We start from the raw sequence: 13,214 nt of genomic DNA on the forward strand, positions 1-13,214 counted from the left end.
CTCAGTTGTCATGATGACCTCAGTAGATGTTGTGCTTGCGGTGTTGACATTTTTTCATCATGATCTGTTTTGAGATTGCATTCTCCTGTTGTCTTTATCGGTGTGCCGTCACATAGCTTGAGTGGAGCTTCGCTGGGTAGGAGAACTGGATTGCCTCTTGGGTGACTTGCTGTAGGTCCCCATAGCTTATGACATTCACTGTTGATCCTGTGTCTAGTTGACATTTAGTTGTATGGCTGGGGTCATATGTCAATGGCTCATCACTGAGTGGAGCTAGCTTAAGTTTAATGAACCATTTTTTGTCTTGCTTTCCACAAAATTAACATTGCATCTGTTGTTTGGTCATTTGACTCATTATCTTCCTCTACTAGATTGAGTTGAGGTTTGTGTTGGGATGGTTTACAAACTCTGGCAAAGTGGTTTTGTTTGCAACATGCTTTACAGGTGACACCGCATGCTGGGCGTTTGGCTTTGGCATGTACTGAACCACAGTAATGACAGAGTCAGTCATTTGGCATTCTATGTTTGTTATTATCCCCTGTAAACTGTCTGTTTACTACAATATGTTTGGCGTTTTGATTCTGAACGTAACTAACGGGAGGTATAATGTACAGTCTCTGGTTCACCCCCATATATTTTTCTGATTTGCCTTTGTCCTTGTTCACTTGAACGACTCAGCAATAGCTTTGTTCAGTGTGAGGTCCGGTTTTCTGAGAATGCGCGCTCTTGCAGCTATATTTTTAGTGCCTTTGACAAGCCTGTCACGGACTAGTTCCTCTCGCAATGCGCCAAATTCATGTGTCTGCTAGCTTTCTCAGATTTGCAATGTACTGCTCTGTTGTTTCAAATTGAGTTTGTTGACAAATATTAAACACATACCTCTCATAGATCATGTTCCTGGATGGCTCAAAGTGTTTCTGAAGAGCCTCTATAACTTTTACCGGGTCAGTACTCTCTGCTTCAGGCAAGATGGAGCCGACAGAGATGGTCGCCTCGCTTCTAGTCCTTAGGAAACTATACAGTATTTATTTATTTTTATGTATTATTTCTTACATTTTTAGCCCAGAAAATCTTAGGTGTTTTTACATACAGCCGGGAAGATCAATTGGATATCAGAGCAACGTCAACTTACCAACATTATGACCAGAAATATGACTTTCCGGAACAGGATCATTTGTTCGCACCACCACACAGGACATTGGATCTAATCCCAGAGGCCGACTCAAAACAACATCACCGCAAAAGAGGTAGATGGAGCCGCCTCCTGGTCAGACTTTAAAGGCGTGCACACCCCCCACTGCTTCCGAGTATATTACTCGCCAATGTCCAGTCTCTAGACAACAAGGTAGACACCATTCTGTATACTTCTGGCCCTTCGTTGGACACAGTTAACTAACCTCCAGATGAGCTTCAATGCCATACAACTCTCCTTCCGTGGCCTCCAACTGCTCTTAAATGCAAGTAAAACTAAATGCATGCTCTTCAACCGATCGCTGCCCGCACCTGCCCGCCCGTCCAGCATCACTACTCTGGACGGTTCTGACTTAGAATATGTGGACAACTACAAATATCTAGGTGTCTGGTTAGACTGTAAACTCTCCTTCCAGACTCACATTAAACATCTCCAATCCAAAATTAAATCTAGAATCGGCTTTCTATTTCGCAACAAACCATCCTTCACTCATGCTGCCAAACTGATCATAAAACTGATCATCCTACCAATCCTCAACTTCGCCGATGTCATTTACAAATAGCCTCCAACACTCTACTCAGCAAATTGGATGCAGTCTATCACAGTGCCATCCGTTTTGTCACTAAAGCCCCATATACTACCCACCACTGCGACCTGTATGCTCTCATTGGCTGGCCCTTGCTTCATACTCGTTGCCAAACCCACTGGCTCCAGGTCATCTACAAGTCTCTGCTAGGTAAAGCCCCATCTTATCTCAGCTCACTGGTCACCATAGCAGCACCCACCCGTAGCACGCGCTCCAGCAGGTATATCTCACTGGTCACCCCCAAAGCCAATTCTTCCTTTGGCCGCCTCTCCTTCCAGTTCTCTGCTGCCAATGACTGGAACGAACTGCAAAAATCTCTGAATCTGGAGACTCTTACCTCACTCACTAGCTTTAAGCACCAGCTGTCAGAGCAGCTCACAGATCACTGCACCTGTACATATCCCATCCAATCTACCTCATCTCCATACTGTATTTATTTATTTATTTATTTATCTTGCTCCTTTGCACCCCAGTATCTCAACTTCCACATTCATCCTTTGCACATCCTACCATTCCAGTGTTTAATTGCTAAATTGTAATTACTTTGCGACCATGGCCTATTTATTGCCTTACCTCTCTTATCTTACCTCATTAGCACATGCTGTATATAGATTTTCCTACTGTATTATTGATTGTATGTTTGTTTATTCCATGTGTAACTCTGTGTTGTTATATGTGTCGAACTGCTTTGCTTTATCTTGTCCAGGTCGCAGTTGCAAATGAGAACTTGTTCTCAACTAGCTTACCTGGCTAAATAAAGGTGAAATAAAAATAAATAAATAAAAAATTAGGGCAAGGGTTGCCTTCCAGAGAGACATCAGGGATTGTAGCATTCTCTGTTTCATGGAAACATGGCTCTCTTGGGATACGTTGTCGGAGTCGTTACAGCCACCAGGATTCTTCATGCGTCGCGCCAACAGAAATAAACATCTCTCTGGGAAGAAGAAGGGTGGAGGTGTATGCCCCCTGATTAATGACTCATGGTGTAATCGTAACAACACACAGGAACTCAAGTCAAATGCCGACCATATTATCTCCCAAGAGAATTCTGGTCGGTGATTGTAACAGCCGTGTATATCCCACCTCAAGCCTATTCCACATCGGCCCTCAAGGAACTTCACTGGACTCTATGCAAACTAGAAACCATACATCCTGAGACTGCATTTATTGTAGTTGGAGACTTTAACAAAGCAAATTTGAGAACAAGGCTACCTAAATTCTATCAGCACATTGATTGTAGCACTCTCACAGGCAATACACTGGATCACTGCTGCTCTAACTTCCGCGATGCATACAAGGCCATCCCCCGCCCTCCCTTCGGCAAATCCGACAACGACTCCATTTTGCGCCTACCGTCCTATAGGCAGAAACACAAACAGGATGTACCCATGACAAGAACTATTCAATGCTGGTCTGACCAATCGGAATCCACGCTTCAAGATTTTTTTGATCAAGCGAACTGGGAAATGTTCCGGGCAGCCTCTGAGAATAATATTGATTTATATGCTGATTCGGTGAGTGAGTTTATAAGTCCATTGGAGATGTTGTACCCACTGTGACTATTACAACCTACCCTAACCAGAAACTGTGGATAGATCGCGGCATTCGGGCATAACGAAAAGCACAACCCATCACATTCAACCATGGAAAGATGACTGGGAATATGGCCGAATATAAACAGTGTAGTTATTCTCGCCGCAAGGCAATCAAACAAGCGAAATGTCGATATAGGGACAAAGTGGAGTCGCAATTCAACGGTTCAGACACGAGACAGCAATTACGGACTACAAAAAGAAAACCAGCCACGTCACGGACACTGACGTCTTGATTCGACACAAACTAAAAACCTTCTTTGCCCGCTTTCAGGATAATACAGTGCCACTGACGCGGCCCGCTACCATGTACTGCTGGGTCCCCCTCTCCTACTCTGTGGCCGACGTAAATAAGACATTTAAACGCATTAACCCTCGCAAGGCTGCCGGCCCAGACGGCATCGATAGCCGAGTCCTCAGAGCATGTGCAGACCAGCTGGCTGGTGTATTTACGGACATATTCAATTGCTCCCTATCCCAGTCTGCTGTCCCCACATGCTTCAAGATGGCCACCATTGTTCCTGTACCCAAGAAGGCAAAGATAACTGAATTAAATTATAATCGCCCCGTAGCACTCACTTCTGTCATCATGAAGTGCTTTGAGAGAATAGTCAAGGATCATATCACCTCCACCTTACCTGCCCCCCTAGACCCACTTCATTTTGCATACCACCGCAATAGGTCCACAGACGATGCAATCGCCATCACACCACACACTGCCCTATCCCATCTGGACAAGAGGAATAGCTATGTAAGAATGCTGTTTATTGACTACAGCTCAGCATTCAACACCATAGTACCCTCCGAGCTCATCATTAAGCTTGAGGCCTTGGGTCTCAACCTCGCCTTATGCAACTAGGTCCTGGACTTTCTGACGGGCCGCCCTCAGGTGGTGAAGGTGGGAAACAACATCTCCACTTCGCTGATCCTCAACACTGGGGCCCCATAAGGGTGCGTTCTCTCAGCCCCTTCCTATACTTCCTGTTCACCCATGACTGCGTGGCCATGCACACCTCCAACTCAATCATCAAGTTTGCAGATGACACAACATTAGTGGGCTTAATTACCAACAACAACGAGACAGCCTACAGGGAGGAGGTAACAGCACTCGGAGTATGGTGTCGGGAAAACAACCTCTCACTCAACGTCAACAAAACAAAGGAGAGGATCATGGACTTCAGGAAACAGCAGAGGGAGCACCCCCCATACACATTGACGGGACAGCAGTGGAGAAGGTGGAAAGTTTTAAGTTCCTCTGCTTACACATCACAGACAAACTGAAATGGTCCACCCACCCACACAGACAGTGTGGTGAAAAAGTCGCAACAGCAGCTTTACAACCGCAGGAGGCTGAAGAAATGTGGCTTGTCACCTAAAACCCTCACAAACTTTTACAGATGCATAATTGAGAGCACCTGTCGGGGCTGTATCACCACCTGGTATGGCAACTGCACCGCCCACAACCACAAGGCTCTCCAGAGGGTGGTGCGGTCTGCACAACGCATCACCGGGGGAAAACTATCTGCCCTCCAGGACACCTACAGCACCCGATGTCACAGGAAGGCCTAAAAGATCATCAAGGAGAACAACCACCCGAGCCACTGCCTGTTCACCCCGCTGCCATCCAGAAGGCGAGGTCAGTACAGGTGCATCAAATCTGGGACCGAGAGACTGAAAAACAGCTTCTATCTCAAGGCCATCAGACTGTTAAACAGCCATCACTAAAACAGAGAGGCTGCTGCCTACATACAGACTCGAAATCATTGACCACTTAGTAAATGGAACACTAGTCACTTTAATAATGTTTACATATCTTACATTACTCATCTCATATGTATATACTGTATTTTATACCATCTTTTACATCTTGCCTATGCTGCTCGGTCATCACTCATCCATATATTTATATGTACATATTCTTATTTCATCCCTTTAGATTTGTGTGTATTAGGTAGTTGTTGTGGAATTGTTAGATTACTTGTTAGATATTACTGCACTGTCGAAACTCGAAGCGCAAGCATTTCACTACACTCGCATTATCATCTGCTAACCATGTGTATGTGACCAATAACATTTGATTTGATTTGATATGGTGATGCTGCTGTAAGAGAAGACATTTCTTTCCCATCACGGTTAGCAGAGTTGCTGTGTAGACTTTTGCTTCCTTTTTGTCCAGACCGGTAGCTATCTCATAGTTTTCCCATTGTGCTATAAAGAAATGTCCAGTTGTTGTATGTATCGCCCTTCATGTCCATAGGCTCTGGTTCTGGAATTACCGGGTATGCCATTGTTGTCCTTATTATTATTATTTGTAGCTGGTTAGCTGGTTGGCACGTCCCTTCCTACTGTGCATTTATCCATGTGTCATTTTGATTAGTCAAGGATATACCTATTTGGTTCTGACTTCTGACTCCATGTTTTGTGTGGTGTTTGTTCTATACCAAACCAAGGTAATGTTAATTAGAAAGTCTGTACTTAAGCAGCACTGTGTAGCATGCATACAGCTCCATTCAGAGCATGGTAAGTCATGCCTAACTTGGAAAAGAAAATAATAGAATAGAAAAAAAACATATCTAAGCCTAATCGCCACAATGTAACTTGCTTTTGTACAGCTGTGTACAACGTAAGCTACAAAATATGAACTATGCTAAAGTTATTCACAGATCAGTGCAAACGAAGGGAAGGAGACGAGGATAGGAAACCAATGGATGAAACCAGTTTAGAATATTTAGAGGCACCAGTGGTGTAAAGTACTTAAGTATAAATACTTAAAAGTACTACTTAAGTAGCTTTTTTGGGTACCTGTACTTTACTTTACAATTTATATTTTTGACAACTTTTACTCCGCTACATTCCTAAAGAAAATAATGTAATTTTACTCCATACAGGAAAATGGTCTAATTCACAGACTTAAAGAGAAAATCCCTGGTCATCCCTCCTGCATCTGATCTGGCGAACTCACTAAACACAAATGCTTTTTTGTAAATAATGTCTGAGTGTTGGAGTGTGACCCTGGCTATCTGTACATTTTTTAAATAATTTGCTTAATATAAGGAATTTTAAATTATTTATACTTTTACTTTTGAGACTTAAGTATATTTAAAACCAAATACGTTTGGACTTTTACTCAAGTATGATTTTACTGGTTGACTTTCACTTTTACTTGAGTCATTTATTTTTACTCAAGTATGATTTTACCCCCAAGTTCATCACATGCTGCCCCCTTCACAGCTCATCCTCCTCTCTCTTGCGCAGATCCCCGCAATTTGAACCGTGTGACGTCACCATGAAAAACCACGAATCGACACCCTAAACAAGGCATGTCAATGTTCTTGTATTTAGATACAAGCTGTAGTACAGCACTTGTTGCGGCTATAAGGAGACCACAAACTTGCTAGCAAGAAAACAAGCCAGGAAAGCCAACTTTCTCCACCCTTAACAACTCCGAATATCGTTTTTGCAACGTCAACATCCTCAACTTAGCTACATGGTTGTCTTCTAGTTAAACAGGTAAATATCTGGACATGTTTTGTCTTGAAAATAGCGTTTGCTTTAGCTACTTATAGCTATCTAGGTTTAGTAGCTAACAGCAGTTTGTTGGTGCTTGACTGGAAAGCAGATCCAAAGAATTAAAAGCTAGCTAGCCCTTGATCATGACATTTATTGCAATTACATTACACATAGGAGTCATTGGATGAAGGCGTCTTCTTTATGGGGGAGTTTAGCCCCGAGGACAAAGTCGGCTGCAACTGTGTTAAATCAGTGTACACGGTGTATTTTGCATTCGTGAAATTATTTTTGATGTGATCTTAAATTAGAGGGATATAGCTATGTTTCTAGAACAGTAACGCAATTGAGAATCCATTCACGTTTAAATTGGCTGTTTCGGGCTTCCAGAGCAAATGCATCTTCAAAATGAACATGTAACAAAACAAGCAATGTGAAATATATATTTCAATAACCAAAGTTGTTAGCTAAGGTCCGAGTATTTTTATTGAACTACCTTTCGGTTACAAGTCCAACGCTCTAACCACTAGGCTACCCTGCCGCCCAGAGTAACGTAGGCTCCTTTAGTCCATTATTGGGCTAGCTATGCTAATATAATATAGCTATGATTTAAAATACAGATTGCACCTCATACGAAAATAAATTACTGAGCATTTGCTGTGGTGTCATAGTTTTCTATTAAGCCAATGTGAGTAGAAATGTAACTTATAGAAACGTAATTTTCATTGAAAGCAAGTCTAAGTTGTAGATCTGTTCTATGTGAGCTGATTCTTTACTGCCCGTCTTTAAAGTTCGTTTTTGCGTCTTTTGCTTTCGGTTTTGTACACCAGCTTCAAACAGCTGAAAATACAACAATTTTGGTTATTGAAAATATATTTCACAGTGCTTGTTTTGTCACATAAACTATTATTTTAGTAACCAGGAAATCAAATCAAAAATCAAATCATACTTTATTTGTCACATGCGCTGAATACAACAAGTAACCTTACTGTGAAATGCTTACTTACAAGCTCTTAATCAACAGTGCAGTTCAAGAAAAGTTAAGAAAATATTTACTAAATAAACTAAAGTAACACAATAAAATAACAATAACGAGGCTATATACAGGGGTTGACGGTACCAAGTCAATGTTAGTTGAGGTCATTTGTACCTGGGTGATTCTGCAACTTCGGGCACTTTGGCTCGGCAAGCTTTCAGAAATTAAAATGTATTGAAATACCATTTTACCATTTTTATAATCGTGTTTGATTTGTCTAGAAATAATATCTGATAATGGCTGCGATCGTACTATTCAGGAATTGATATATTTTCGTCCTTTTTCTCAAACAGCCATAGACGAATGTCATTTCCATCACATCATTAAACATCCATTTTAGTTGAAAATGAAATATCATACAATTATTTTATAACACAATTATTTTATAACACATTTTTTATACATTTGTACATTAACTTGCATTGAATATTATGTTAAGTGCTTTTTAAGGTCTTCCTAAAATGAATAATTCAACACAACGTCCTGAATGTATAAACTTGCCTTTGTGACAGCTGAACATATTTATTTATCATTAAAAAAGAAGATATTTCCACCCAACCTTTTTGTGAGATGATGATGATAACAGCCATATGATTTCCATATCTAAAACAAATCAGTCAATGTAAATTATACATAATATACTCATTTACCTAAACATATGGGTGTGGTGGAAATGACAAGGTGTGGTGGAAATGACATCTATGTAAAAAAAAAGGATGAAAACAATATTTTATTGCAAACATTTTGAACAATAACCATTGTAGAACATGTAAAAGTCAATATGCACAATGATCTTCTCTTTCCGCAGATTTTTAAAAATTCTTTCAGTTTGGAGTATTGGTGTCGAAAGTTGTACATGTTCTACAATGGTTGCCAACTTCTCTTTCAATCCTTTGGAAAGGTCCTCCAGTAGAATATGCAGTGTGCCACACATCTTTTCTTTTACTGTCAAATGTACAGTGAACTTCTCCATGTTTCCCCTGTTTGTTTTTCCTTCACTCTCTCTTCAGCTTTGTTTTTCCACTCAAACCACCATGTCTGCTCACCAGCATCAAAGTCAGCTGTTTTAAGCTCTTTGGCTTGACAAAGGGAGAACTCTGTGTACATGCACTCTTTCTTCAGGTTCACAATACTCAATTGAGCACAAAGACTCAATAAGGTTCTCATTGTTGCTGCATCTGATCACTTTGTGATGCTGTAGTTTGTCCACCATGTACTGGAGGTTGGCGTGGGTTTTGCAGAGGCATGTGTCCCTATCCTGGACTGTTGGCTTGACAACCCAAAAAGGACGTATTTTAAAGAATTCATAGGACATTTTTAATCTCTGAATATTCCCTCTTAAAATCCTGATAAAGGTTCTGAATTGTGTCATTCAAGAAGCGCTTCTGATTTTTGTTCTTGTTCCTCTTTAGTGTGTCCTTTTCCCTGTTGTCATCATGTTGATAGAATCTAGTGATTTTTTTTCTGTGGCTGTGCTAATTATGTTACACTGATTTTTCCTGGAGTATTGAATACTTGTTGGCCTGTTTTCATTTGCCCTCAATGCTTTAGCTGAAAATCCAAATTCTCTGTTTGCAGCTTTGACCAGGCCATATTTTCTCAGGATGTTGCCTCTGAACTTTTTTGAAGCCACTTGTTTGTCCTTGGCACTGTGCATTTTTTTATACTTTTGCTTTAACTCTGCAATGATGGCATTTTGAAACAATAAAATCCTTTTCAAGTTCTTCAGAGTTCCCTTGATTTTCTGTTTTGTCTTTGGGGAATCTTGTCTATCTATTTTCTTCATCCGTTGATCATTCCTTATTTTGTATTTCTCAGTTTTCCGTTAAGCTTTATCAGGTTTGACATTTGTCATGCAAAGATCTCTGTTTTTGTCTGACCTCTTCCAACCTTTTTCCTTCCAGCAAATATTAAACTTCTCATTCCTGTTGCAGATGATGAGGAAGGGGTATCAGGGTGTGCATCAGGGGCAGGTAAGTTAGGGGCAGGTATGTTAGCCTCATGTTCTGGCTGCAAGTCATCTGGTGACTGAGGTGGTGTGGTGCCTGATGGGTAGGTCTCCATTGTAACCGTTCTCTTTAAAGTCTGTCTTCTATTCCGTTGGTTACATTTTCATTGCCATCTCTTGCTTCTTTGTTCTCGCTTTGTAAGCTCAGAGATTGATATCACTTCTCCCCCCTCTTTTTTCTTCCAGTATCTCTCCGTCTTTTTGCAGATGTTCCTGGTATCGTATAGGATAATGTTTTATTTTGTTTCTATGTCTGTGACCTCTGTGCTGTCCTATGTGGCATCTTCTAAAAATTAAGTTTTCCAATTCAATTGTGCACACCTTGGAGCATTTTCTAGATTAAAGTCATTTAAAACAGGATTAAAAAAGCCTAAACTAAAAGTAATAACATAATGGATTTCTGTCATTTCCACCACGTTCTGTCATTTCCATCACAGTTACGTTTGTGATGGAAATGACTGTGATGGAAATTATGCATATGTTTTATAAAATCCCCAAAATTGAGCCTGAGGACATAGAAATTCTTGTAGTTGCAGAATTACCCACCTGTAGGTAGGGGTGAAGTGACTAGGCATAGATAATAAACAGCGAGTCGCAGCAGTGTACAAATCAAATTGAGGGGAGGGGGGTGTCAATGTAAATAGTCCGGTGGCCATTTGATTAATTGTTCAGCAGTCTTATGGCTTGGGGGTAGAAGCTGTTAAGGAGCCTTTTGGTCTTAGACTTGGCGCTCTGTTATCTCTTGCCGTGAGGTAGCAGAGAAAACGCTTGGGTGACTGGTGTCTCTGACAGTTTTATGGGCTTTCCTCTGACACGCCTATTATATAGGTCCTGGATGGCAGGAAGCTTGGGCCAATATGCACTACCCTCTAGCGCCTTACGATCAGATGCCAAGCAGTTGCTATACCAGGCGGTGATGCAACCGGTCAGATGCTCTCGATGGTGTAGATTTTGAACATTTTGAGGATCTGGGGACCCATGCCAAATCTTTTCAGTCTCCTGAGGGGGAATAGGTTTTGTCGTGCCCGCTTCACAACTGTCTTGGTGATGTGGACACCAAGGAACTTGAAACTCTCGGCCTGCTCCACTACAGCCCCGTCGATGTTAATGAGGGCCTGTTCGGCCCACCTTTTCCTGTAGTCCACGATTATCTCCTTTGTCTTGCTCACATTGAGGAAGAGGTTGTGGCAGAGCGATTTCTGCATATTGCAGCCATTTTTAGTAACCAGGAAATGGCAGAGCGATTTCTACATATTGCATCTTTAATGTTAGAAATGCCAATCCCAAAAATACTATTAAGCTATGTTACGTAAAGCTAACCAAAGGACTTTCCTGCCATTACTAGCTAACCTAGAGGAGTCCTATGATGTAACTTGTCTGAGGTAGCTAGTCCTGACAGCCCTAGAGGTGTCCAAATTGCGCATACAGTGACCCACCTGTCTTGTCAGTCGTGATCATCTATTATGGCTTGGGGGTACGGATAGGATTCCATTCACTATATAAACATCCTTTATGTCATTATATGAATTATAACAAGAGATGGCTAACTAGGTAGGTTCCTTGTAGCCAATGTTCCCTCTAAGCTGCATGCGGGCAAAGCACGGGATTGAACTTCACTCAGTTGTCCCCGTTAGTTAACACTATCAACGTTTCCCTTTACTGTGGAAATTGTGATCGAATCAACGTATTATTAGCCACTTTCAATGTAACATACCCGAAACAAACCAAACTATGCAAGACTTAGTATGCAAAACTAACTTTGCAAGAGATGTTGTTGTAGGCAGAATGGATCAGAGTAGGATTCTATTGCATTGACAGGCACGACTCAGGCCTGTACTGTAAACAGACCAGTGCACCATAACCAATCAGAGCTGCGGTAGGCTTATATGCAAATAGACCATTGCCATATATGGATCTGTGCCATTCACTTTGAACTGGACTGTGTTTACAGCATGAGCGGTCGTCAGAAGATGCACTTGTTTTGAGATCAAAGCCAGAGTGTGTACATGTGTTCATATCCTTCGAGTTATTAGCCCAGTTATAGATCATGTGTAGTCAACAATGGGGGGAGAGATTGCTTCCTACAAAATGTGTGCATTTCTAGACATCTTTGAAAAACAAGTCAGTGAAGGAGTTTTTTTATGTCTTAAAGGGGCATTGTTGTATTTTGAGATGGGCTTGAATAAGCTAAGTAGCCTACAGGCAGAGGGTAGCATAATTTGTCTGATTCTCTGTAATAATGCTATGGGAATAATGATGCATTTTATTTTGTAAAGTGGTTTCCTGCATCAAACAACACAACATTTTCAGTCGCCTCCTTGTCTGAAGGACAAGTGGATAAACAGGTTAATGTCAAGCCCTGCATGTTTTTTCAAAAGTCTCAAGGAATGTAGACCTACACTGAACACCACACATTGGCTGATACTGTAGACTGAATGATTTGAACAGCTAATTCCATGTTAAAATGTTATGGGAGACATTCTCTCCATTGTTTTTTATGGTAGGCCACTCTGGTATGCCTACATTATGATCAAATAGCCATAGTATCAATCAATCAAATGTATTTATAAAGCCCTTCTTACATCAGCTGATGTCCAAGTTCTGTACAGAAACCCAGCCTAAAACCCCAAACTGCAAGCAATGCAGGTGTTGAAGCACGGTGGCTAGGAAAAAACTCCCTAGAAAGGCCAGAACCTAGGAAGAAACCTAGAGAGGAACCAGGCTATGAGGGGTGGCCAGTCCTCTTCTGGCTGTACCAGCTGGAGATTATAACAGAACATGGCCAGGATGTTCAAATGTTCATAGATGACCAGCAGGGTCTAATAATAATAATAATAATAATAATAATAATAATAATAATAATAGTGGTTGTCGAGGGTGCAACACGTCAGCACCTCAGGAGTAAATGTAAGTTGGCTTTTCATAGCCGATCATTCAGAGTATCTCTACCGCTCCTGCTCTCTCTAGAGAGTTGAAAACAGCAGGTCCGGGACAGGTAGCACGTCCGGTGAACAGGTCAGGGTTCCATAGCCGCAGGCAGAACAGTTGAAACTGGAGCAGCAGCATGGCCTGGTGGACTGGGGACAGCAAGGAGTCATCAGGCCAGTTAGTCCTGAGGCATGGTCCTAGGGCTCAGGTCCTCCAAGAAAGAAATAGAGAATTAGAGAGAGCATATTTAAATTCACACAGGACACCGGATAAGACAGGAGAAATACTCCAGATATAACAGACTGACCCTAGCCCCCCGACACACAAACTACTGCAGCGTAAATACTGTAGGCTGAGACAGGAGG

General features: G+C 41.5%; 1 protein-coding gene across 6 annotated transcripts in view; it reads left to right on the plus strand.

Moving 5' to 3' along the window:
• Positions 1-6,646: 6,646 nt before the first annotated feature.
• Positions 6,647-13,214, plus strand: part of atp7a (ATPase copper transporting alpha) — a 60,782-nt gene continuing 54,214 nt past the window's right edge. For 3 of the 6 annotated variants that reach the window (XM_029771946.1, XM_029771953.1, XM_029771951.1), the window contains exons 1-2: positions 6,647-6,880; positions 9,848-9,886. The gene's annotated coding sequence lies outside the window, so the exon portion shown is untranslated. Of the gene's footprint in view, positions 6,881-9,847; positions 9,966-13,214 lie in introns of all 6 variants that reach the window. The other 3 variants (XM_029771948.1, XM_029771949.1, XM_029771950.1) reach the window with 2 other exon arrangements.

This window comes from Salmo trutta, chromosome 13 (genome assembly GCF_901001165.1).
Source record: "Salmo trutta chromosome 13, fSalTru1.1, whole genome shotgun sequence".
NCBI lineage: Eukaryota > Metazoa > Chordata > Actinopteri > Salmoniformes > Salmonidae > Salmo > Salmo trutta.